This window comes from Narcine bancroftii, chromosome 12, assembly GCF_036971445.1.
Source record: "Narcine bancroftii isolate sNarBan1 chromosome 12, sNarBan1.hap1, whole genome shotgun sequence".
In the NCBI taxonomy this organism is placed as follows: domain Eukaryota; kingdom Metazoa; phylum Chordata; class Chondrichthyes; order Torpediniformes; family Narcinidae; genus Narcine; species Narcine bancroftii.
Genome location: NC_091480.1, coordinates 55,315,163 through 55,339,680, shown reverse-complemented (window position 1 = coordinate 55,339,680; position 24,518 = coordinate 55,315,163). Strand labels below are relative to the sequence as shown.

The 24,518-nt window shown below is 41.9% G+C and overlaps 1 protein-coding gene and 1 long non-coding RNA gene across 10 annotated transcripts in view; one reads left to right on the top strand and one right to left on the bottom strand.

Moving 5' to 3' along the window:
- LOC138747023 (polypeptide N-acetylgalactosaminyltransferase 6-like) overlaps positions 1 to 24,518 on the bottom strand; it is a 187,742-nt gene that overhangs the window by 111,918 nt on the left and 51,306 nt on the right. For 2 of the 9 annotated variants that reach the window (XM_069905862.1, XM_069905865.1), the window contains exon 1: positions 7,656 to 8,154. The exons of 1 other annotated variant lie outside the window; for it this stretch is intronic. The gene's annotated coding sequence lies outside the window, so the exon portion shown is untranslated. Of the gene's footprint in view, positions 1 to 7,655; positions 8,155 to 24,518 lie in introns of those variants that run through there. 6 more of the 9 variants (XM_069905864.1, XM_069905866.1, XM_069905871.1 and 3 more) reach the window with 4 other exon arrangements.
- On the top strand, positions 8,374 to 22,545 carry LOC138747028 (uncharacterized). Its single transcript, XR_011347265.1, has 3 exons — positions 8,374 to 8,464; positions 20,290 to 20,454; positions 22,205 to 22,545. It is a non-coding gene; the product is annotated as an uncharacterized lncRNA (long non-coding RNA).

Sequence of the window (24,518 nt, the reverse complement as noted above, 5' to 3'; positions counted from 1 at the left end):
AGACATCTCACAAAGTATAGCCACTGGTGAGCCTTCTTCGTGATTGCATCAACGTGGAGGCTCCAGGGGACAGATCCTCAGAGATGTTGACACCCAAGAATTTGAAGTTCTTGACCCTCTCCACTGCTGAGCCCTTGATGAGGACTGGATCCTGTTTTCCTGAAGTCCTCAATCAAGTCCTTGGTTTTGCTAACGTTGAGTGCAAGGTGGTTGGTGCGACACCACTCAATGAGTTGATCTATCTCCCTCCTATACTCTTCCTCATTGCTGTCTGTGATTCTGCCAATCTCATCGGTTATCAATTGAAGGAGGAAGGGGTGGGAGGAGAGCCAAAAACGTTTCTCTGGTCCCTTAACAAGCAATGTATTTGGGGCCACTTCGCAGCACAGCACAACTCCTTCCACCTATCAAACTCTTGCTTCACCCCTTCAGACAACATTTTTAAATTATAGCACATCACTATAAAACATAGAAAGTTGACTTAATGGTGGCCAGTAGCCTTGCCTGCTTCAGTCTTCTCAGGAAGTGCAGTTGCACCTTCCTGACCAGTGAGGAGATGTGGAGTGACCATGATAGGTTGCTAGTTAAATGAACTCTAAGGAACTTGGGGCTCTCCACTACATAGTCATTGATGTGGAGTGGAGTGTGGTCATTCTTGGTCCTCCTGAAGTCCATGATCATCTCCTTCATCTTGTCCCCGTTGAGACTCAGGTTGTTACTCTCTCACCATTTCACGAGATTTTCCACCTCCTCTCTGTAGAGCGACTCATTGTTGTTGCTGATGAGACAACGACTGTCATGTCATCTGCAAACTTGATGACACTGTTGGTGATGCAGCCATGGGTCGGTAGCATGAACAGGAGCAGGCTGAGCACAGATGCAGTCTGATCTGTGGAGTGTTTCCAGGATTTTCTCATTATTTTAGAATTCCAGCGACTACAATTGGTTTTAATTTTCATCAAATTAGATACTGTATTGTTAAAATTGAGATTTTCACCTCTATTATACTGATAACACATTTAACCAGTAGATCATGTACCTGTAGTGGACTCCTGTTAATTTATCAAGATCAATAGTAGTACCATCCAATCCTATTTATAGTGCATATACCATTAGGATAAAGCTTCATTGTTCACCCCATGTCACAAATCTTTGGCATATGATCTTTGGTTATAACTCCTCCTGGGCTATAACTGGATACAAAGCCAGTAATCGGCTTGATGTGGTATGATAATTTGGGTCATTTCCTCATACCCTGTGTTCTGTATGCAAGCTTGCTTTTCCTTTTAGCTCTTGACCTTGTTAAAATTAAACCTACATTTATAAGAGCAGCAATTGGCTTGACAGGTTCCACTGGTGTTTACACTGCATCAAAGCCTCCTCTACTTAGAGAAGGGTGCCTATTCTGACGAGAAAACAATTTGGAGCCAGCAGCAAACAACGAGCTGCTGGAGGGACTCAGCAGATCAGGCAGCATCCATGGGAAGAATTGGTCAGTCAGCGTTTCTGGTTGGGTCTATTGTCATCCAAATGCACAAGTACAACCCGACGAAACAGCGTTCTCCGGTCCTCGGTGCAAAACATGCAGACATTCAACCAGACACAACACACAGACAGACAAACAATACCCATGTAGGGCAAGTATTCATCAATATAAATAAATCACAATATTATTTCATAACTATGAGAGTTTAGTAATCATACAATTATGATCTGTCGGCCCATCACTTTGAGCTGCTAATTGCAATGTTCAAATGGTTTACATTAATTCTTCAGTCTTTAGAATTATCACCAATTCATCAAGGTTAATATTGCTCATTGATGCAGAGGATGCACATCTCACTGAAACACTACTTCCTTCCACAAAAAGCAAACTTAAAGCAATGACTGACTTAAAAAGAACCATTGCCTGCCAATACCAGGCAAGGGCAGGTACAGACCTGCAATGGTTGAGCAAACATCAGTAAACTCTGGCTACTTAAGTAAATGTTAATTCCCTTCCAGAATACAAATGGACTGCAACTCAATACTGACAAAGCCATTTGAGATATTTTTTTAATATTGGGGGACAATAAAAGGCATTCCCCTGTACAAATTCAACTCAGTCCATGAAATAGTTAGTGTGGGGAAAATGGAGAACTTCAATGTTTTATAACAATTGGAAATGAAGCCATTGTGGAACAGCATAGAGTTTTATTTGGCATCTAACCCATGCTATCCTTGCTCTGGGAGTGTTTCTGTTTCCCAACACAAAACTCCATCATTCTGGTTGCCTCATTGCAGGAAGGATGTGGAATTTACAAGGATGTTGCCTGGAATGGAGAACGTGTTTTCTAAGGCAAGTTAAACAGGGCTGGCACTTTTCTCTTTGGAGCAAAGAAGGACAAGAGGTGACTTAATAGAGATCCACAAAATTACAAGAAGCATACATAGGGTGGACAGCCAGGACCTTTTTCCTGGGGTGAAAGTAGCAAACACTACAAAGTGAGGGGAGGAAAATTTAGGGGAGACGTCAGCAGCAAGAATTTTTTTTTCCAATACAGTGGTAGGAATGCAGTGCCAGAGGTAGTGGTGGAGGCTGGTACAATCGGGACATTTAAAAGACTCTTAGATAGGCACACGGATGTAAGAAAAATATGGGTGTTATATTGTTGTGGAGTAGATTTCTATCAGTCGGCACGACATCGTGGGCTGAAAGGCCTGGACGGATTGAAACAGAAAATAAGTTTTCTTCACTTAAAGTTTTACCAATGACTCCAAATTGGCTGCAAGTACATCTTTTGAGGAGACATACGGTGTCATTGTTTAGCATCAGTGGGTGTTGCAGAGTCTTAAACGGAGAATGAGATCATGGGCTGAATCCTACAATCAATCTGTCTCTCAATTACAACCCATTAAGTATCCACACAACTATTTTGACTACACAATATTTCCATGAGCAGTCAATGTTAATATTCCAAATTGTTTCATCCTTAATTTTTCAAGAATCATCTCTTCATTTTCATCAGTTAAATTTAATGTCAACCAATTTTTGGTTTTGTCAGGATGGCTCAATTGACCATATCTCCTGTTCTACTAATATGGGCAATTCCAGAACTTGCTTCTAGTCAGTGGCCACATCACTTTACTGGCAACATTCTCCAATCACATGCCTTCCAATTCAATCATAACCATAAAATGAATCTGTTCTTTACTCAGATGCTTTGAAAACATGAAGTAAGGAATTCATATAGTGAAAATACATCCTTAAGTCCTTATTGCTGTCACTTGATGCAGCCACACAGTTGGCTTCTTTCTTTGCCAGCCGCTGGTCTTTCACTGAGCCATCTTTTGTTTGAAGGCAGCTAAACGAGACAAAATCTAAGTTACTATAATTCACTCAAAACTCAAAAACAGAGTTTTTAAAAATTAAATTCCCCCCCCCCCCCACCCCCCATAGATTACTGAGTCTAACCTACATCACTTTGCCCTGACAATTCACTGTGAGACTCCCAAATCCATTGCATGACCTCAAGGTCTTTTCATCCCGTTTTTCTTTTAAAAAAAACTCAGTGGGCATTTGAGTGACATGGGAATGTCATCCTTCAGTTAATTTGTATATAAGCAGTCTCACATTGTCACATTTTCAGCCCTTGAGATAGTCAGGAGACATAATGGGTATACTACTATGTGGTATGTAATTTACTTGGATCAATGCCAACAGTTAACTCCAGCCAATCGAACATTACCAGTTACCAGTTTAAAAAGGCCAGCCAGTTTACAAATATAGTTGCCATGCCAGGAGTTCCCAGGTTAAATATTCACCCCTCACTATTACCAAGAATAGATCCACTGGTCAGTCTCCTTATTTCCACTTTTGAAATGATCTCCTGCACAGAATGGGTCTTGCATGCATCTGCACAATACTTATTGTACTTCCTACAAGCAATTAATTGTACGATGTTTGATACTTGAAATGACATGCCAAGACATTGAAAAGGTTTTTATTCCAGGAATGAGCCATACCTCATGATTCAAGGACAATACAGTTACACATTTCTGCAAGATCCAATTGCAAAAAAAAACCCACCTCCACAGAAAACTCAAAAACCTATGTGCCAATTTATATGGAAAGTTCACCCCTTAGAAAATACCAAGTCACAATACTGCAGAGCTGCTGGCTCACAGACCCAGAGACCTGGATGCACTCCTGACCTCTGGTGCCCTTTTGAGGAGTTTGCGTGAGTTTTGCCCGGGTGCTCCGGCTTCCTCCCATATCCCCAAAATGTGAATGTGAGTAGGTGAATAGTGGAATCTGGGGAGAGTTGATGGGAATGAGGAAGAGAATAAAGTGAGCTAGAATAGGATAGGTGTAAAAATTGATGCTTGATAATCAGCGTAGACTATTTCCATGCTGTTCCTAACTATGAATCTAATCTTAATTCCCAACAATTACATTATGATTCACAGTTGATTTTCAAACCAATAAAAATAATTCTTGTATTCTGTGATCTTACGGATGTCTTGGAATTTATGCATCTCCTCTGATTACAGTTACCTCAGAACCCCTTTATGTTTCTGCTGACCACTTTTTTAAAAAAAACAAGGGCCCTGCTCAGCAAGGTTAAGTTCTGGGGTAGGCAACAGTTTGCATTCTGTTGATCCAGCAAGTCAAGCAGAACCAGTAGCCTGGAAACAGTCTTGGACAATGCTTCAGCAGACCACCCTGCATCAATCAGAACAGGGTCAGAAAAGGCTCACGCACCAGCTACAGACCACACATACAAATACATGCAGTAAATCTCACAATTTATTGCCACACCAGGCAATTTGTGGGTATCTGTCCATGAGAAGTTGGCTTGAGATTGCTGAACTTGACTGCAACCACAACCATGTATTAAAACACAATGTGCTTTACAAAAAAGCAAATTAAACACCACCATTATTAATTATAACAACGGGCTAGGTGTACAAACACATTAAATTGTCTTGCAGGATTAATTACCATGGTGGGATACCAGTCGATCATGTACAAAATTATTTTTAGCTTTTAATTTTAAAAAAAACTAAAAACACACAACTTTCTAATAGCTCTGGAAAGTGTCACTGCATGGACACAAGTTGAGGATTTTTAACCTTTATTTGCTGTTGCCCTCCTTTGCAAATATAGAAGATAAGAAACTGAATCTGTCCTCTAGAACAAATACAAGTTCTTTGCAGAAAATGTGCAGCTCGCAACAGTAAATAACGTAATGATGAATAAAATGTTTCCCACATGGAGGACACGGACTTTGTTCTAGATACCCAAAATAATACATAGCTGACTGAGCAGAGATATTTATAAGTAAGAATTTAATTGTAACTACAAATTAATCATGGCCATACTTCATAGCACTTTTTGTTGAGGGGAAAGAGAATGCCAATTATCAATTAATTTCAGGTGATAACTTCTGTTTAGATTAGCCATTCTCAACCTTTTTTTCCCCCAAGATAGCCCGCCGCCCCCCCCCCCCCCCCCCCCCCCCACCCCCCACCCCCAGGACTCTGCTCAAAGTTAATGGTACAGTAAAAGTAAAATAAAAATCAAAGTTTGTGGACCCTCTTCCCACTGAAGCAGTCAAGTTTTAGTTTCTTCTGTACTTCTCTCCTACTGACTACATAGAAAACAAAATTTACATTACACCAGGTGAAAAGAAATCAAGGCTTTTACTCAAATGTGCTGTGGCCCCCAGGGGGAACATTTGGGGTAGGGCCTCAATTGAGAAAGGCTGGTCTAGAGAACCATTGGTTGAAGTCCACTTGAGAATTTGACAACATAATTTAAGGGCTTTTATTTTTCCAAAAAAAAAGCAGAAACTTCAGAATTATTCCCAAAAAAATGAGTATACTTACCTCCAGTGTGTCCTGATGTGGTCTTTTACACAGGGGCACTTTTACACAGCCTTCCTGTATTGTGGAGTTTGTTTGGAGGAGAAACGTCGTATTCATTAGGTCTGTTTCTTATAATTTACTCTGCAGCCACTCCGTAAAAATGCGTAGGGGTATGAGTGCAAAAATTACAGGATGGAATTTATTACTTAAAATTCCATCCTGACATTTTTACACTACCACCGGAGGAGAAATTTTCCTCTGTTCAGTGGCTGTGTAAAAGTGCACCCATGCTATCTTTAGTACTGTTTTGCCATTAGTGGAGGCATTAGATGAGATGTTGCCTTTTTGTTCAGATCGAATCAGTTGTTTTCAACCTTTTTCTTTCCACTCACATACCACCTGAAGCGATCCCTTACTAATGCACCGATGGCAATCGGGATCACTTCAGGTGGTATGTGAGTGGAAAGAAAAAGGTTGAAAACCACTTAGATGAACAAGAAGACAAGAAAGCAGAGCAGTTATCTTGGCCAACATTTTCCTTTTAATAAATGCCATTTTCTTGTCAGTCATTTTTATGTAATCTTGCATTGCAAAAAAAAAAAAAAAAAAAATCTGTTACCATGTTTCTCTGCAAATCTGTGCCATTATTCAGCATCAGGCAACCCCAAATACATTGTTAAATTCTGCATGTGGTCCTGAAGTTGAATGCCAACAGCCAGAATCAGCTTTGAATGGTAATATTTTAAAAATCTGAAATTAATCTCAAAATGTAAAAGGTAATGACATATATATGTTACATTATCTATGCCATGAGACAAATGACTGGATGCTTTCTGAAATCTCAAATGTGGCATTTTTCAGGTGTGCCAAGACAAGTTGATTGTCATCTGATTGTCCAAGCACAACCCGACGAAACAGCGTTCTCCGGTCCTTGGTGCAAAAACACGCAGACACACAACCAGACGTAACACGCACAAACAATACATAGGTAGGAACATATGTATAGATACAAATAAATAAATATTTCATGAATAGGAGTGTCTCAGATGGTTAGTATGAGCTGTTCCTTTTGTCGTTCAGTATTCTCACTGTTGGCAAGACAGTGTTGACACACACTTGATCCTGTTCACATCTCATGTACACAAAAGTTACTTTCTTGCAGGGGTTATGCAATATTCATCAGGACTCCGAAGACTACAATTTCCACCACCTTTGCCTGGAGGCATGACCAAATGCAGGATACCCATTCCATCTAACAAGCAACTCTGGAGAGATCCTTAGTCCGTCTGGCTTGGTTCCATGGTACCCAAATATCTGCAACACTTCAACTATCAAAAAGGAGAAAAGCTTCAACGCTTACCAACTAAAATGTTCAATTTAGAAAAACTATAACCCAGAACTTGAGACTGTATTACTTGTCCATCAGTTTTTAATGATTTCATTTTAACATATATTCTTGAAAAATGGGGATATTGTTCTCTCACACAAAAAACCCCAGGAATTTGCAATAAAATCTGGTCAATAAATTTCCACTCAACATCAAATTGTGATGTTTTCTTTCTTTTATTTAAATGCCTACTTTTCCCCCTGAAATTCGTGAGTTGAACACTTAGGACCTTAAACTATTCAAAGGGAACAGCCATCAAATCCACACGCCTCAATACAAGACAAACAGGCAACATCGGGGGAAAGAAACTCAACGTCCTGATAGCAGGACCGTCACCTTTTGTAAAAGCAAGTTAGGCTGGGTTAGAAAAGGTCACTCAAGCAACTTTGAAAGTTGGTTTTAAATACAAGAAACTTACCGAAAAGAATGAAACGTACCCGTCGCGGAAACCACATAACCTTTCAAAGTCAATCTTTTGCTTCCTTCAAATAAAATTGGAAGCGTTTCACAGTCGGGTTTCTTCAATCCCGTTTCACTTTCTTTACAACAAATAAGAACTGAAAGACACTGCAAAAGTTCAGCTTAACGTCATGGCAAAATAGGACAAGGCGAGTTGCTGAAGTACCTTCGATGGAGCGGAAGGAAGGAACAAGCAGCAAGTGTAGGAAGTGTCCGTGTCAGTCGCAGATCACCCGAGCTGTCTGCATCCAGAGAGCTGGCCAAGGACAGAGAACCCCGCAAAAGAGCCCCGAACGTGATTTTGCAAAGTGATGAGGGTGGGAGGCAGCCGCGACACGCTGTTAAAATGCCGCGTTTCCCACTATTGTAGCAGGTGGAAAGCTCCTCCAGGGACTCCACCGGGTCCTAGCGCCCCAGTCGCCTTGATTTGGCTGAAGACCGCGAACATTTCTGGAAAATGATTTGAAATTGTTACGCCTTCACCTTATCTGGGGAAAGAAGGGCGAAGAATATTTACTTGTACACTGGGCCATGTGGTGAAAGGCATCTGCCGAGATGTATGGGCTGGCCAGTCCGAACCTCCCTGACCTTCCCGAACTCCACCCTTGGCTCCTCTCCGGATTTCCCAATAAAGGCTGGTGAGGCCGGACTTGCCCCCCTCTTGCGCCTGGACCTGGAACCTGACCAAGTCGTGTATCAGTAATGCTCAGATTTTGGGTCATTTTTGGTGCACCACAGGCCAATTCATCACCCCTGGCATTTTAAGAGGTTTGTGACCAACATGCTATGTCTGCTAGTTTTCTATTCTTCAAATGTACCCGCTGTGGTCAAATCGCAAGATCCCACAAATGACATAGATAAATCAGCGATGATGTTGAGTGAGGAATATCGGCTCAAACATGAAGTGGGATAAGCATGCAAGATTGGAAATTGGAACAAAATTGCTGGCAATGCACAGCAAGTTTTACGGACGCTGCCTGACACTCAACAGTAGGGTCTGCAGCACTTGTCCTTGTGTGATTTTCATTTGGTGAGGGAACCAAGAAAGGTTTATCCTATTACCAGCGTTTTCTGGGGGTTTTTTTTGGTTTATAGATTTCCAGATTCAGCAGTTTTTAAAAAAAATTCAAATGTTGAGAAGGTGTTGTTGACCCATGGTGAGTGAAATCACCTTTTCAAGAGTTAACATTAAAAGTTGCTTGTTAGGCATTGATAATCGCTGCACTAAAGTTTCGCTCCTTATCTTCCAAACCAAAGGCGTGTACCAGTGTTCCAAAGGTTTGTAACGGGGCGTGACGACAAATTGCTAAATAGGAAAGGCATGTATGAGAAGCTTATGAATGACCTCTTATCGTTGAGTCAGAAAATAGTTATATATTGCAAGTAGAATATAGTTTACATCCGGGTTGACATTTGCAGTTTTAAAAACTATTTTACAAACCGTCTTTTCTCTCCATAATTATAGAACCAATTACTTTAAAAAATTCAAGTTTATTGCCATATGTACCAAAGTGCAGTGTGAAAGCTTGTTTTGCAAGTGGTCCCACTGGACATCCCATATATGGTACAGCAAGTAAAACACAGTACAGAAATGCAGAATTACAGAGAGAGATTAGATAGTGCAGAGTAAAAACAACATTATTTTACTTGTGTAAGGTTAATTCAGGAGTCTGATAATCTGGGGGGAGGGGAAAGAAAGAAACTCCTTGAATCTGAAGATTTATATTTTATGTCCTTCTCAATATAGCAGATAAAAGTGCAACCAGTCTTGTAGAGTGTATTCCAGTATTTATTTTACACTGAATATTGTCCAAAAATACTTACTTTACTGTTCTAAGTTCCATATTTGGTAAGTCAAACTAAGACAATACTTACACAGGAAATGGTAGACCCTGGAGAATATTGTCAAACAGAGAGACTTCGGGGGACAGGTACGTGGTTTCCTGAAAGTGGCGACACAGGTAGACAGGTTTGTGAAGGCGTTTGGCACACTTGCCTTCATCAGTCAAGACACTGATGAAGAGAGTTGGGATGTCATTTACAACTGTACCAGACGTTGATAAGGTCACATTTGGAGTATTGTGCACAGTTCTGGTCACCCTGGAAGGATACCATTAAGTTGGAAAGGGTATAGAAAAGATTCACGAGAATATTGGGGGAGTTATAAGGAGAGACTGGATGGGCTGAAACTTTTTCTCCTGGAGCATAGGAAGCGGGGGGGGGGGGGGGAGAACCTTATAGAGGAATATAAACTCATGAGGGACATGGATAAGGGGAAATAGTAATCATTGTATCCCCCAGAGTTGGGAAATCTAAAACTAAAGGCGAAAAATTTAAAGAGGACCTGAAGGGTAACTTTTTCAGGGTGGTAGCCATAGGTGGGTACAATCGTGACATTTTAAAGACATTTGGACAGGTACATGGAAGGAAAATGTTCAGAATCCAAATTTATTGTCATGAACATGTTACGAAATTTGTTGCTTTGCGGCAACATCACAGGGCAAATATTGCTATAGATTATAAAAATAAAGGAATAGTGCAAGAAAATAGGAGAAAGTGAGGTAGTGTCTGGTTAATCGTCCATTCAGAAATCTAATGGCGGAGGGGAAGAAGCTGTCCTTGTGCTGCTGCGTGCTCGTCTTCAGGCTCCTGGACCTTTTTCCCGATGATAGCTGGGTGAAGTGTGAAATGTTTCGAGGGATATGGGCTGAGTGCAGGCAAATGGGGCTAACTCAGGTAGGCCAAATGGTCCGAAGACTCTGTTTCTGTGCTGGCTACCTCTATGACTCGATGGGAATGTGTTTTTGAGAGAAGGCATTGTTTTCTCACAGAGCAAATAAAGAGAAACTGGATTAAACAAGTCAGGCAGCATCCATGGAGGGAAATGGTCAGTCAACGTTCCGGATCAGGACCCTTTATCGAGACTGCGTGCCTTACTGTTGCACAAAGACAAACCAATTGAGACCCTCTTCACTGGTCCTTGAATTGTCCTGGATTGAATGCTTTTTACTATAGTTTACAATAGAGCCCAGTTTAATTCAACCCCCACAGTTAATGGCATCTGGTAATCAGCTGTAAAATTTCTCAGGATAGTGAAGAACAAATGGTTAGCCAGAACAATAAATAAATGTTATTCTAATTTCTCTAACCAGCTCCACCAAAAGAAGATCACTGCTATATTTAAAATGCTTCCCACATTTTTCTACATAATCCATCCTTCAAAACGTATGGGGGTTGTAGGTTAATTGGGTGTAAATGGGCCGAAAGGGCCTGTTCCCGTGCTGTAAGTCTAAAAAAGATGTAGAATAATTGGGGCTGTTCTCATTATGTAGGAAATGTGTTACTCAGCAGCTAAATTTTAGGTAATAAGGGATAGCACTGAGAGTATAGAATGAGATTTCATTTTTGAAGCTGCTCACTTAAAAATTTAAGTAATTTAGTGCAAAAAGAATATCCTGAGGATGTGGAATGCATTGCCAAAATTAATGACAAGAAATAGCCATATCATGTTTATGAGTCGATTAGTTATAAAGGAATTAAGGGAGATTTGATAGAGATATACAAAATTACAAGATGATGCCGCTTTAGTTGCCCATTCAGAGCCAGCTCTTCAGCGCTTGACGTCCTGCTTTGCGGAAACTGCCAAAATGTTTGGCCTGGAAGTCAGCCTGAAGAAAACTGAGGTCCTCCATCAGCCAGCTCCCCACCATGACTACCAGCCCCCCCACATCTCCATCGGGCACACAAAACTCAAAACGGTCAACCAGTTTACCTATCTCGGCTGCACCATTTCATCAGATGCAAGGATCGACAATGAGATAGACAACAGACTCGCCAAGGCAAATAGCGCCTTTGGAAGACTACACAAAAGAGTCTGGAAAAACAACCAACTGAAAAACCTCACAAAGATAAGCGTATACAGAGCCGTTGTCATACCCACACTCCTGTTCGGCTCCGAATCATGGGTCCTCTACCGGCACCACCTACGGCTCCTAGAACGCTTCCACCAGCGTTGTCTCCGCTCCATCCTCAACATCCATTGGAGCGCTCACACCCCTAACGTCGAGGTACTCGAGATGGCAGAGGTCGACAGCATCGAGTCCACGCTGCTGAAGATCCAGCTGCGCTGGATGGGTCACGTCTCCAGAATGGAGGACCATCGCCTTCCCAAGATCGTATTATATGGCGAGCTCTCCACTGGCCACCGTGACAGAGGTGCACCAAAGAAAAGGTACAAGGACTGCCTAAAGAAATCTCTTGGTGCCTGCCACATTGACCACCGCCAGTGGGCTGATAACGCCTCAAACCATGCATCTTGGCGCCTCACAGTTTGGGGGGCAGCAGCCTCCTTTGAAGAAGACCGCAGAGCCCACCTCACTGACAAAAGGCAAAGGAGGAAAAACCCAACACCCAACCCCAACCAACCAATTTTCCCTTGCAACCGCTGCAATCGTGTCTGCCTGTCCCGCATCGGACTGGTCAGCCACAAACGAGCCTGCAGCTGACGTGGACTTTTTACCCCCTCCATAAATCTTCGTCCGCGAAGCCAAGCCAAAGAAAAAAAAAAATAGACAGAGTAAATGTAGATGGGCTTTTTCCACTGAGGTTGGGTGAGACAAGAACGAGAGGACATGGGTGAAGGGTGACAGGTGAAATGTTTAAAGGAAACATTTGAGGGAACTTCGTGAGAGTGTGGAACAAGCTGAGAGCTGAAGTGGTGAATGCAGGCTCAATTTTGACATTTAAGAGAAATCTGGACAGGTACATGGATGGGAGGGATAATGGAGGGCTATGGTGCAGGTCAATGGGAAGAGCCAGAATAATAGTTGGAAGAACTCAGCTGATGATAGCTGGTTTTTCAGTGTCTATTCTTCAAGGATAAGCCAGAAGCAGGAAGTCTCAGGAATTCAAACAATGGGGGAGGAATCCAGACCAACAAGAGGTGTTCATTGGATCTGATAAGTTATGAGGTAAGAATTTATCATGCTTGTATAAATGGAGACAGGGAATGGAGAGACAAAGCTAGGAAAAGGTGACAGTGGGGGGGAAGATTGGTTCAACAAAAGCCAGAGAAGTCAATATTTTGGCAAAGACTAGCAGGACCTCTAAGTCAGTGATTGTCGATAGTGCATCCAGTGTTAATACAAGTCAGCCAGCAAGTTCAGGGGTTGAAGAGATTTGCCACGTGTTGTGAATCTCTAGAACCTTATGCTGCTTGTTTATTTGCCATTGTATCCCCAGCTTTCCTCTTACATAAAATTACTCCCTGGTTCCACTGTTAAAGTAGAAGCTTATAATTAATCATGTCAGAACTTTCTTAACAGGCATTTTAAAATGATGTCAATCAGTTTTGGCATTTTTTTCTTCAGTTTCCTTTTTGTCCCTTGACTTGCATTCTTTTGACCTGCTTTTATTTCTATCTTTATTTTTCTTCTTTGATATGAGTTGAATTTGATTCACTCTCTATCAATTCTTGAATTTCTTAGTCAATCCTTACATCTTACTAAGGACATAGACAATTGGTCACCATCACTCAAGCAAGCCTCAGTTACCTTCAGTGGTCCAGAAGGACAGAGTGAAAACATGAAGACTGAAGGAACAAGTCTATCATCTATTTATTTCATTGGTTTTCAATCTGTTGCGAAAAGTTGCCATTATTGGCAGTGGTGATATTGTGAAATCACTTGCTTGTCTTCTGGAATGAGGCTGATATTTTTCATAAGTTACGTTCAAGGTCATACTAAAATTTAGCACCCAAGACATCCATTATATCACAAACAGGCCCTAAATTTATGACATTTCTCAATTTAGTCAATTACTGAAGTTCCACTTGCTGTTTGTCGCATCAAGTGCCAACCATATGGACTCTATTTATATTCAGCCCTGATAGAATCATTGTTAAGAATAATGAAATGTAGATAATTCTCTCACTGCCAGAATTAACTGGGGCTTCATTTTTATTGCAGTGTCACTGATTGATGCTTTATCTAAAAAGTATATTGTGCTCTATTTTACAAGAGTTAGATTCCAACAGATTACAACCATTCATGAGCCAAAAAGGCAGTGTAGTGGGCTAAATGTTGGCCTTTCATATGGAGGCCAAATCCAACCCAGACTGTAGAGGTGGACGTCTCTTCTGTCCAGGGATGTGTACAAAGGAATTCAGCAGGAGCCAGCAATATCCCCATGCTAAAATAGTGAAGCAGATTAACAACATAGGCATATTTAATGCACCCCTCCAAAAGTGGTCACGTTAAAGTCTGCACACACTCCTGCTGCAGCCTGCTATCTTTATGACCTGATTGCATCGCAAGCCATTTTGCAATGAGCGTGAGCTGTTTAATTTAAACAGTATTGCAAAAACAACAAATGTGAACACACTGTGTGTGTGTGTGTGTGTGTGTGTGTGTGTGTGTGTGTGTGTGTGTGTGTGTGTGTGTGTGTGTGTGTGTGTGTGTGTGTGTGTGTGTGTGTGTGTGTTTTTGGCTTGGCTTCGCGGATGAAGATTTATGGAGGGGTATGTCTACGTCTGCTGGAGGCTCGTTGGTGACTGACAAGTTCGATGCGGGACAGGCAGGCACGGTTGCAGCGGTTGCAAGGGAAAATTGGTTGGTTGGGGTTGGGTGTTGGGTTTTTCCTCCTTTGTCTTTTGTCAGTGAGGTGGGCTCTGCGGTCTTCTTCAAAGGACGTTGCTGCCCGCCGAACTGTGAGGTGCCAAGATGCACGGTTGGAGGCGAGATCAGCCCACTGATGGTGGGCAATGAAGGAACAATGAGGCAGGCACCAAGAGATTTCTTTAAGCAGTCCTTGTACCTCTTCTTTGGTGCACCTCTGTCTCGGTGGCCAGTGGAGAGCTCACCATAGAACACGATCTTGGGAAGGCGATGGTCCTCCATTCTAGAGGCGTGACCCACCCAGCGCAGTTGGGTCTTCAGCAGCATGGATTCGATGCTTGCGGACTCTGCCAGCTCGAGTACTTTGATGTTGGTGATGAAGTCATTCCAATGAATGTTGAGGATGGAGCGGAGACAGCGCTGATGGAAGCGTTCTAGGAGCCTTAGGTGATGCCGGTAGAGGACCCATGATTCAGAGCCGAACAGGAGCGTGGGTATAACAATGGCTCTGTACACGCTGATCTTTGTGTGTTTCTTCAGGTGGTTGTTTTTCCAGACTCTTTTGTGTAGTCTTCCAAAGGCGCTATTTGCCTTGGCGAGTCTGTTGTCTATCTCTTTGTCGATCCTTGCATCAGATGAAATGGTGCAGCCAAGGTAGGTAAACTGCTTGACCGTTTTGAGTTCTGTGTGCCCGATGGAGATGTGGGGGGGGGGGGGGGGTGGCTGGTGGTCATGGTGGGGAGCTGGCTGATGGAGGACCTCAGTTTTCTTCAGGCTGACTTCCAGGCCAAACATTTTGGCAGTTTCCGCAAAACAGGACATCATGCACTGGAGAGCTGACTCTGAATGGGCAACTAAAGCGGCGTCGTCTGCAAAGAGTAGTTCACGGACAAGTTGCTCTTGTGTCTTGGTGTGAGCTTGCAGGCGCCTCAGATTGAAGAGACTGCCATCCGTGCGGTACCAGATGTAAACACCGTCTTCATTCTTGAGGTCTTTCATGGCTTGTTTTAGCATCATGGTGAAGAAGATAGTAAAGAGGGTTGGTGCGAGGACGCAGCCTTGCTTCACGCCGTTGTCAATGGAGAAGGGTTCAGAGAGCTCATTGCTGTATCTGACCCGACCTTATTGGTTTTCGTGCATTTGGATAACCATGTTGAGGAACTTGGGGGGGCATCCGAGGCGCTCTAGTATTTGCCAAAGCCCTTTCCTGCTCACAGTGTCAAAGGCTTTGGTGAGGTCAACAAAGGTGATGTAGAGTCCTTTGTTTTGTTCTCTGCACTTTTCTTGGAGCTGTCTGAGGGCAAAGAGCATGTCTGTAGTTCCTCTGTTTGCGCAAAAGCCACACTGTGATTCTGGGAGGACATGTTTGGCGACTCTAGGTATTAGTCTATTAAGGAGAATCCTAGCGAAGATTTTGCCTGCAATGGAGAGCAGCGTGATTCCCCTGTAGTTTGAGCAGTCTGATTTCTCGCCTTTGTTTTTGTACAGGGTGATGATGATGGCATCACGAAGGTCCTGAGGCAGCTCTGGTCCCAGCAGAGCATGAAAAACTCATGCAGTTTGGTATGCAGAGCTTTGCCGCCAGCCTTCCAGACCTCTGGGGGGGATTCCATCCATACCTGCTGCTTTGCCACTTTTCAGTTGTTCAATTGCCTTATATGTCTCTTCCCGGGTAAGGACCTCATCCAGCTCTAGATTCAAGGGTTGTTGAGGGAGCTGGAGCAGGGCGGATTCTTGGACTGAGCGGTTGGCACTGAAAAGGGATTGGAAGTGTTCTGACCATCGATTGAGGGTGGAGATCTTGTCACTGAGGAGGACTTCGCCGTCTGAGCTGCGCAGAGGGCTTTGGACTTGGGGTGAGGGGCCGTACACAGCCTTTAGAGCCTCGTAAAAACCCCTGAAGTCGCCAATGTCGGTGCTAAGCTGGGTTCGTTTGGCGAGGCTAGTCCACCACTCATTTTGGATCTCCCGGAGTTTGCGCTGAAGGTGGCTGCATGTGAGATGGAAGGCTCATTTTTTCTCTGGCCAGGAAGGCTTTGCAAGGTGAGCCTGGTGGGCAGATCGCTTCTTTGCCAGCAGCTCCTGGATTTCCTAGTTGTTTTCGTCAAACCAGTCCTTGCTTTTCTTGGAGGAGAAGCCCAGTACCTCTTCAGTGGATTGCAGTATGGCCGTTTTCAGCTGATCCCTATGACTATATCCTCCTTTGGAATGGCCACCCTAAAGCCTCCTTATCAAAATAGTAATTAATTCAGTGCTTATTGGCAATCTGACCAAGAGTTCACAGGATGAAGAAAGATTTCAGTGGTGCAGTTTGGTGGTGTTGATCGAAGAGAACTTTGGGAGGAAACATTTCCCTGAGGCACAATGAGACTGAGCAATTGTTGCAGACTGGAGGTCACTTTAGTTACCCCAAAACAAAAAGAAAAGTTCGCAAAAGGTGAATTAAAATCAGAAAAAGGTGGAAATACTCAACAGCATCTGTGGAGAGAGAAAGCGAGTTGATGTTTCTGATGAAAGGTCTTCAACCTGAAACATCAGTACTGGAAGAACTCAACCAGTCTCGCAGCATCCCTAGGAGGCAAAGACATTTCAGGCATTTCTGTGTTTTGTCTGCAATCACAGCATATGCAGACTTTTGTGTTTGACTCCAAACTGAAACATTAACCTGATTTATTTCTCCATGGATTGAATTGAATGGAATAGAATTGTTTCTTCTCCTCATCACTTTTTCTCAGTAATTTGGAGCTTGGGGACAATAGGGAAGGAAGATGCCTGAAGTGGAAGGGATTACTCACTCACTGAGGAACAGAGTCAGCAAGTTTCTTTTACACCAGCAGCATGAAAATCAAAATGCAAAAGATCTGTGAGGTCCAGGTGGTAAATTTACATATTATTAGGTCATTGATCTTGGTCTGGAAAATTAATAGAGGTCAACAAGATTACGAGAGGCACAGTCAGCACCTTTTTCCAAGGGCAGGAGTAGCAAACACCAGAGGACATCTGTACAAAGTGAAGGGAGGGAAGTTTAGGGGAGACGTCAGGGGGTAAGTTTTTTTATATACACAGAGTTGTGGGGGCCTGGAATGCCTTGCCAGGAATGGTGGTGGAGGCTGGAATATTAGAGAAATTTGAGATGCTTAGACAGGCACGTGGATGAAAGAAAAATAGAGGATAATGAGATAAGGAGGGCTGAAGGGCCTGTTGTAATGTTCTATGATCATGTTTGATATGTAGCCATGCTAAAAATTGGACTGTGATGGCCTATAAACTTGAATCATTATAAGTATCTTGAAAAGGAGTACTCTATTCTCACAATGGAATTTAACATGCTGACAGATAAATTATGTCTTTTCTGGCCTAAAATAACCTGCCTCCATGTGTTGAATCATTGCACCATATGTAGAGCATATTGTTTACCTGGGATCCTTCAATGGGAAAGGGTGAGTGCTCGGAAAAAGTCAGTGCAGTGCTCTAACTTGAGGGACAAGAAACAACTGAGGAACATTCACAGCTGGTGCACAAATCTGGTAATGAAGGTAATTTCAATCTGTAGGTGCCGAGCTTATTCCCCCCTCTCCACTCTGCAAATTCATCAGTGCATTGACATATCCAGCTCCAACAGAATGCAGCCATATTGGCGATCTCACACACACACACACACACTCACACTCACACACACTCACACTCACACTCACACTCACACTCACTCACTCACACACAAATTAGAAGCTGGAGTAGGTCATTCACCCACTTTGCCTCCACATTCCTGTCCTCCCATGCAAATCTTTCACTCCCTTGCTTATCAAGAATCAATCTCCTTCTGCCTGAACAATAGTCAAAGAGTTTGCTAGATTTTTATTTTTTTAGGTAGCCCTCCCCTGCCCCCACCCCCAGCTGGTTCCACTGTTTCCATCTCTTCTTCTTTACCCATTCCTGTACTTACTTTTTCCTTTCTCTAACTTTTCTTCCCTGCCACCCCCAACCTAATAGTTTCTCCCTCTACCTGGTTCTCCACCTTCTGTCTTATACCATCTCTGGCTCCTTCACCCATCTTATTTCCCTTTATATACCAAATATCATTCCTACCCTTTTATTATGACAAAGGGTCCAGACCTAAACCATTGACTGACCATTTTTACCCATGGATGGTGCCTGACCTGCTGAGTTCCTCCAGCAATTTAGACATACATTCAGGCCCTTTCAGCCCACAAGCCGTCCAATGACACCCAATTAACCTACAACCCCCGGTATGTTTTGAACAATGGGAGGAAACTGGAGCACATGGAGGAAGCCCATGCAGACACGGGGAGAATATACAAACTCCTGAAAGACAGCACCAGATTCGAACCCCAGTCGCTGGTGCCGTCATCGCGCCTTGGTAACTGCTTAGCTAACTGTGCCATCTAACATTTAAAAAATTTGGTGTTTGCTCCGGATTCCAGCATCTGCAGATTTTGGGTTTCTCCAGTGTTTGATCCTGCCTGTTCCAGCCCATTTAGTGCATTAAGCAGAAAAATCACCAGCCTTGAGTACAGGGTTAGAATTGCCATTCTCATGAATCCAACAGGAAAGACAAACCAGCTGAGAGGGCGATTGCTCTCAAAGCAAGAGAGATGAAAGCAATTGAGATGCAAATCAGCCATTATCTTTGATTAGTGCATAAAAAAAATCACTGCAATACATGCAGTCTTGATGAAAGGTCATTGACCTAAAACATCAACTCTCCTCTATCTCTGCAGTCTGATGTGCTGGAGGTTTCCAGCATTTTCAACGTTTAGTTCAGATCTCCAGTGTTGACTGTAGTTTTCATTTTAATTAATGCATTACTCTATTGATGCATGTAAACTAGGAACTGCTTGGCAATATTTAAAACTCAATTTCCAGAACATCCTTGGGGCTACCAGGTCAGAAGAGAATTTTATCTTGCACTCAGCTGATATTCACCAGACCACCAGATTGTGAAAAAATGTGATGACATGTCGATGCAATCGCGAAGAAGGCCCTCCAGCAGCTCTATTTTGTCAGGTGTGATTGAGGAGATTGGGTACATCACCGAAGACTCTTGAAAACTTCTCCAGGTGGACCCGGAGAGCATTCTGGCTGGTTACATCACTGTCTGGTATGGAGTCACCAACTCTCCAGACAAGAATAAACTCCAGAGGGTTGTTAACCCGGTCTGTAACATCACAGGGAAAAGACTTCACTCTATCGAGGACATTTACATGAGGCAGTGTCTTAAAAAAGCAGACTCTATTCTCAAAGACCCCCCCTCCCCCACCCAGGCCATACCCTCTTCACTCTGCTACCATCGGGCAAAAGGTACAGGAGGCTAAATACGAGCACTCAGCGGCACAATGACAGCTTCTTCCCCGCTGCCAGCAGATTCCTGAATGATCAATGAACCACAGACACGGCCTCACTTTGACTTTTTCTTGCACTATTTTTATTTTGTAAGGTGGTTTATATAAATATAAGTATGGTGACGCTGCCACAAAACAGTGAATTTCATGACATGTTCATGACAATAAATTCTGATTCCGATTCAAGAAAAGTTGGGCCATTTTGGGGGGTAGATTGAATTTTATTTTTATACAATACTACAAGGAAAGAGCAGGGGAATGGGACTGACTGGATTGCTCTGGTGAGAGCTAGCATAGACTTGACAGGTTGAAAGGCCCCCTTGTGTGCCACCGAAACTATTTGATTCCGATAATGGGGTTAATTTCACCTGTGATAACCAGGAGCTCTAACGGGCCAATTCCAATGCATCAGAGAACATTCAGTGTGTGTTGCTTTTCTTAAAAGGGAAAAAAGAAAAAAAAGTTGAGCAAATTGATCACTGGGCTATAAAAGACTTGCCAATTTCCAGTATCTGTGACTGGCCTGAAGTCTAGTTCAAAGGCAAGGCCCATGCCTTGCCTTAGAGTCACAACGTTCCTTTTGAGAGTTACTCTTGTTACTTTTGCCTTTCTTCTTCAGTTGCTGCCTGCTTTTCCTGAAGATAAAGTGGTGCCGGAATTTGGCTTTGGATTCTTCCCAACCCCATCCAGCTACCTCGTCAACATACCAGCTAGCCAGAACTCCTGTCAGCCATGAGCAGAAACTCGTCAGGTTCCCTCTCAACTTTACGTTGTGTTCACAGAGGTAGGTTGTTTGGCCAAATTGCACCTTGCTGGCATTCATACTCCATGCAAGCTTCCTCTTCTCCTCACTTTATCTCATTCTTTCTCCATCACGTTTAACTTTCTTTAAATTTATTCAGTGGATTCGTTCTTTTCCTCATACATATGGCAAGGAAAACAACCTTGAATAAATAAAGCTCACCTTCAAAAGACTAAATAGAACAGGGGAATATCATTTCCAAATCTTAGATTTTACTATTGGGCGATTAACATGTGTAATCCACTTTTACTGGTACATTTTGATAAATTAGTGAACCGCCCTTCTTGGGTAGAAATGGAATTGAATTTCTCTAAAAATTCATCTATTTTAGGTTTCTCTCTACCCCTTTCTTCTTCAAAATTGACACATAATCTGATAATAAAATAGGTTGAGAATATGGACACAATTTATGAAATTTTTTGGCCATAATAGTTTATCTCTTGCCTATCAACCTTCTTTGTTCGATGGTGGTTTTAAGGAATGATTTAGATTAGGTATCAAAAATTATAGAGATCATTTTATTCAAAATAATTTTGCTTCTTTTGAACAATTGAATCCCAAATTTAAAACTTTCTAATAAACGTTTTTCAGATATTTACAAGTTAGACACTTTGTTCAGTCTAAGCTTTCTGATTTTCCTCAAATCTCAGAAAAAAATATTATAGCTATACTTTTTGATTTGCACTTCTCCCAGAGTGGATGAATATCAATTATTTATAATAACTTATTAGATTTAAGAGCAGCCTCAATGACTGGGATTAAGAATGATAGGGAATGTGATTTGAACAGATCTTTTTCAGACCAAGGTTGGATTCCCACTCTTTTTACTTGTTTAATGAATCTTCATTTTGTGCACAACCTTGATACAATTTAAGGTGGTGCATAGTATACATAGCTCTAAAGTAAAATTATCTTGTTTTAACTCGGATGTTGATCCACTATGCAATCAATGTAAAATCTTGAAGCTTTGTTGATTCATATGTTCTGGGAATGCCCTAATTTAGAAAAATGTTGGTAAGATATTTTTCAGACTTTATCAAAGAACTATGCCCTCTCATTGCTTTCTTTGTTTTTTATCTCAAGAAGTGGATATACTCTTGACTTCAACCCATGAGAAAATTCTAGCTTTTACTAGCTTTTAATAGCTAGATGAGCAATTTTAATGAAATGAAAGGATGACTCTCCACCCTCTCATGCCCTGTTTAAGCTTGGAGAAAATTAGATTCAACATTAAAGATAGAAAGTTTCATTTTGACAAGATTTGGGGCCCATTTATAGAATATTATCATCGTTGAAAATATTAAGTAGATTGGATCCTCCAGAGATTCTCTGTCTAGTGTCTGAAGGTCACTATTTGATCCATACCTTTACAATTTTACCTTTGTTTAGAAGAAGGGATTAGATTAGTCATTTTTTTTCTTTTTGTCTTTTCCTTTTTTTAGATTAATTAGCTAAATATGGGTTTAAATATGGTTGTCATGGATCATATCATTGATTAAGATAGAATGTATCCTTTGTCTATATAAAGGAATTGTTTCATTTAGTCTTAACTATTTTCTATCCAGAACTATATTGGGATATATTATGAGAAAGGGATAAACTTAATTACCATATTGATAAAATGTGATGTCTTAAAGAAATAAGTTAAATAAACAATTATGGATAGGTTTTTGATTTACATTGTATGTTTGATTTGATATGTAATGATATGACCTGTTGTTTGTTATATTAGATGATTTCTTCTTCTTTGGCTTGGCTTCGCGGACGAAGATTTATGGAGGGGGTAAAAAGTCCACGTCAGCTGCAGGCTCGTTGGTTGGGGTTGGGTGTTGGGTTTTTCCTCCTTTGCCTTTTGTCAGTGAGGTTGGCTCTGCGGTCTTCTTCAAAGGAGGTTGCTGCCCGCCAAACTGTGAGGCGCCAAGATGCACGGTTTGAGGCGTTATCAGCCCACTGGCGGTGGTCAATGTGGCAGGCACCAAGAGCTTTCTTTAGGCAGTCCTTGTGCCTTTTCTTTGGTGCACCTCTGTCACGGTGGCCAGTGGAGAGCTCGCCATATAACACGATCTTGGGAAGGCGATGATTTAGTATTTATGTTAAACTCAATAAAAATATATTTTTTTATATTATTCACATTGTTTGATTCAGCATTTGAATCTTATAGATTATATGCAATCGGGATTAACCCACAAACATTTAAATGGTTGATGTAAAGTAGCCTTTAACGAAGGAAAAAAATGCTGCAAATCTAAACGAAAGGCAAAACATGGTTGAAAAATCAGCTTAGTTAGTATGTGAGGGAGAGAGATGTTAATGGTCAGAAAGAGACCATGCGTCTGCAAGAGAAACAAATTTTAATTTGTCTTTTAATTTTCAGATACTGACTTGAGGCATTTTTTTTGAGCATTTTATGTTTTTAATTTATATTTAACCATTTGGTGCGCAGCTAGATCTTTGATCACCAAAAACAACTGAGATAGCTTTATAACCATGCAATGCGCAGAGGAAATCTCATTTCTTTTGTTCAGCAGTTCATCCATGAAGATTTTTTATCTAAAATGTTTAATAAACAATGGTGCTACATGGGACGCTATTACTTCAGAACTGTAATTAGTATAAATTAATGACATTCCAGAACTCGTGTCTTGTTACTGACATTTTTAATTAGATGCAGATGTAACCCTTTGGATAATTAATTAATTATTGCAGGGAGCTTTCTGTATAACGTGTTCCAGGCTTCCTATCCTTTATCTTGTTTTTTTTCCCCTTTCTATGATGTGCCTTTAATGACCATGAAATAAACGTGCATTAAAAGTGTAAACTAAGTTTAAGTTAGTTTGACCAAAAACAATCACAAATCATTTTCTGAATCATGTTCAGGGCAATTTTTCAGTTTCCATTATCGCTGCCTCCTCCACTTGTGGTTTCATTCCAGTATTAGCACTAACTCTGCTCATTCTAAAAGCATTTTCTTCTATTATTTCTGACTGACATGAAGGTTGAGTTCAGCTCTGGCTACTTCAAGAGCTGTCCTATACTGAGCATGTGAGGAAGAACCCAGCCCTGTCTTCACTCAATATCCATGCACTGAGTTGAGATCAGGATGGAGTAAAAACACACAGTAAATGCTGGTGGAACCCAGCCAGTCTCACAGTGTCCGTAGGAGGTAAAGATATATTACTGACGTTTCAGGCCTGAGCCTTTCTTCAAGGTCTAAGCAAAGGTTGAAGGCAAAGGTCTTAATTAAAGAGAGTGAAACTGCAGATGCTGTCTCAGAATTCAGACCGTGCCGGCTGGGGGAAGAATCCAGACTAACATAAGGTGTTAATTGGATATAATAAGAGAAGTGAGAATTTATCATGTCTGTGAAAGGAGACAGAGCTGAGGGAAGGGGATGAGGAAAAGAGTGAAGGGGGGGTGGGTTTAAAAAAAGCCAGAGAAGTTGATGTTAATGCCATCCAGTTGGAGGGTGCCCAGATGGAAGATGAGGTGTTGTTCCTCCAATTTTCGGGTGGTCTCAGTCTGGCAGGGCACAAGACCATGGACAGACATGTCGGCGAGAGAATGGGACAGGGAATTGAAGACTTGAGAAAGAGGGGAAAAATAGAAGAAGGAGAAGTCCAGACCAATAGCCAAAGGTCCCTTTCCAACATGCCAGTGGCCGCCCATTTTAATTCTCCATCCCATTCCCTTGCTGACATGTCTGTCCATGAACTCGTACTGCCAGACTGAGACCACCCGCAACTGAGGGAACAGCATCTCATCTATCAACTGGGCACCCTCCAACCGGATGGTGTTAATATCAACTTCTCTGGCTTTTGTTAAAACCCTCACCCCCTTCTTCCCCTGCCATCTTTCTATTCTCTGCCTCCTTTCATACAGATGTGATGTCCCTTATCAGATCCAATGAACACCTTTTGTTGGTCTGGATTCCTTCCCCATTGTTTGAATGCTGAGACTTTCTGGTACATCCTGCTTCTGCCTTTTCTGATTTTCCCTTGAAGAAGGGCTCAGGCCCGAAATGTTGGCAATATATCTTTGTCTCCTAT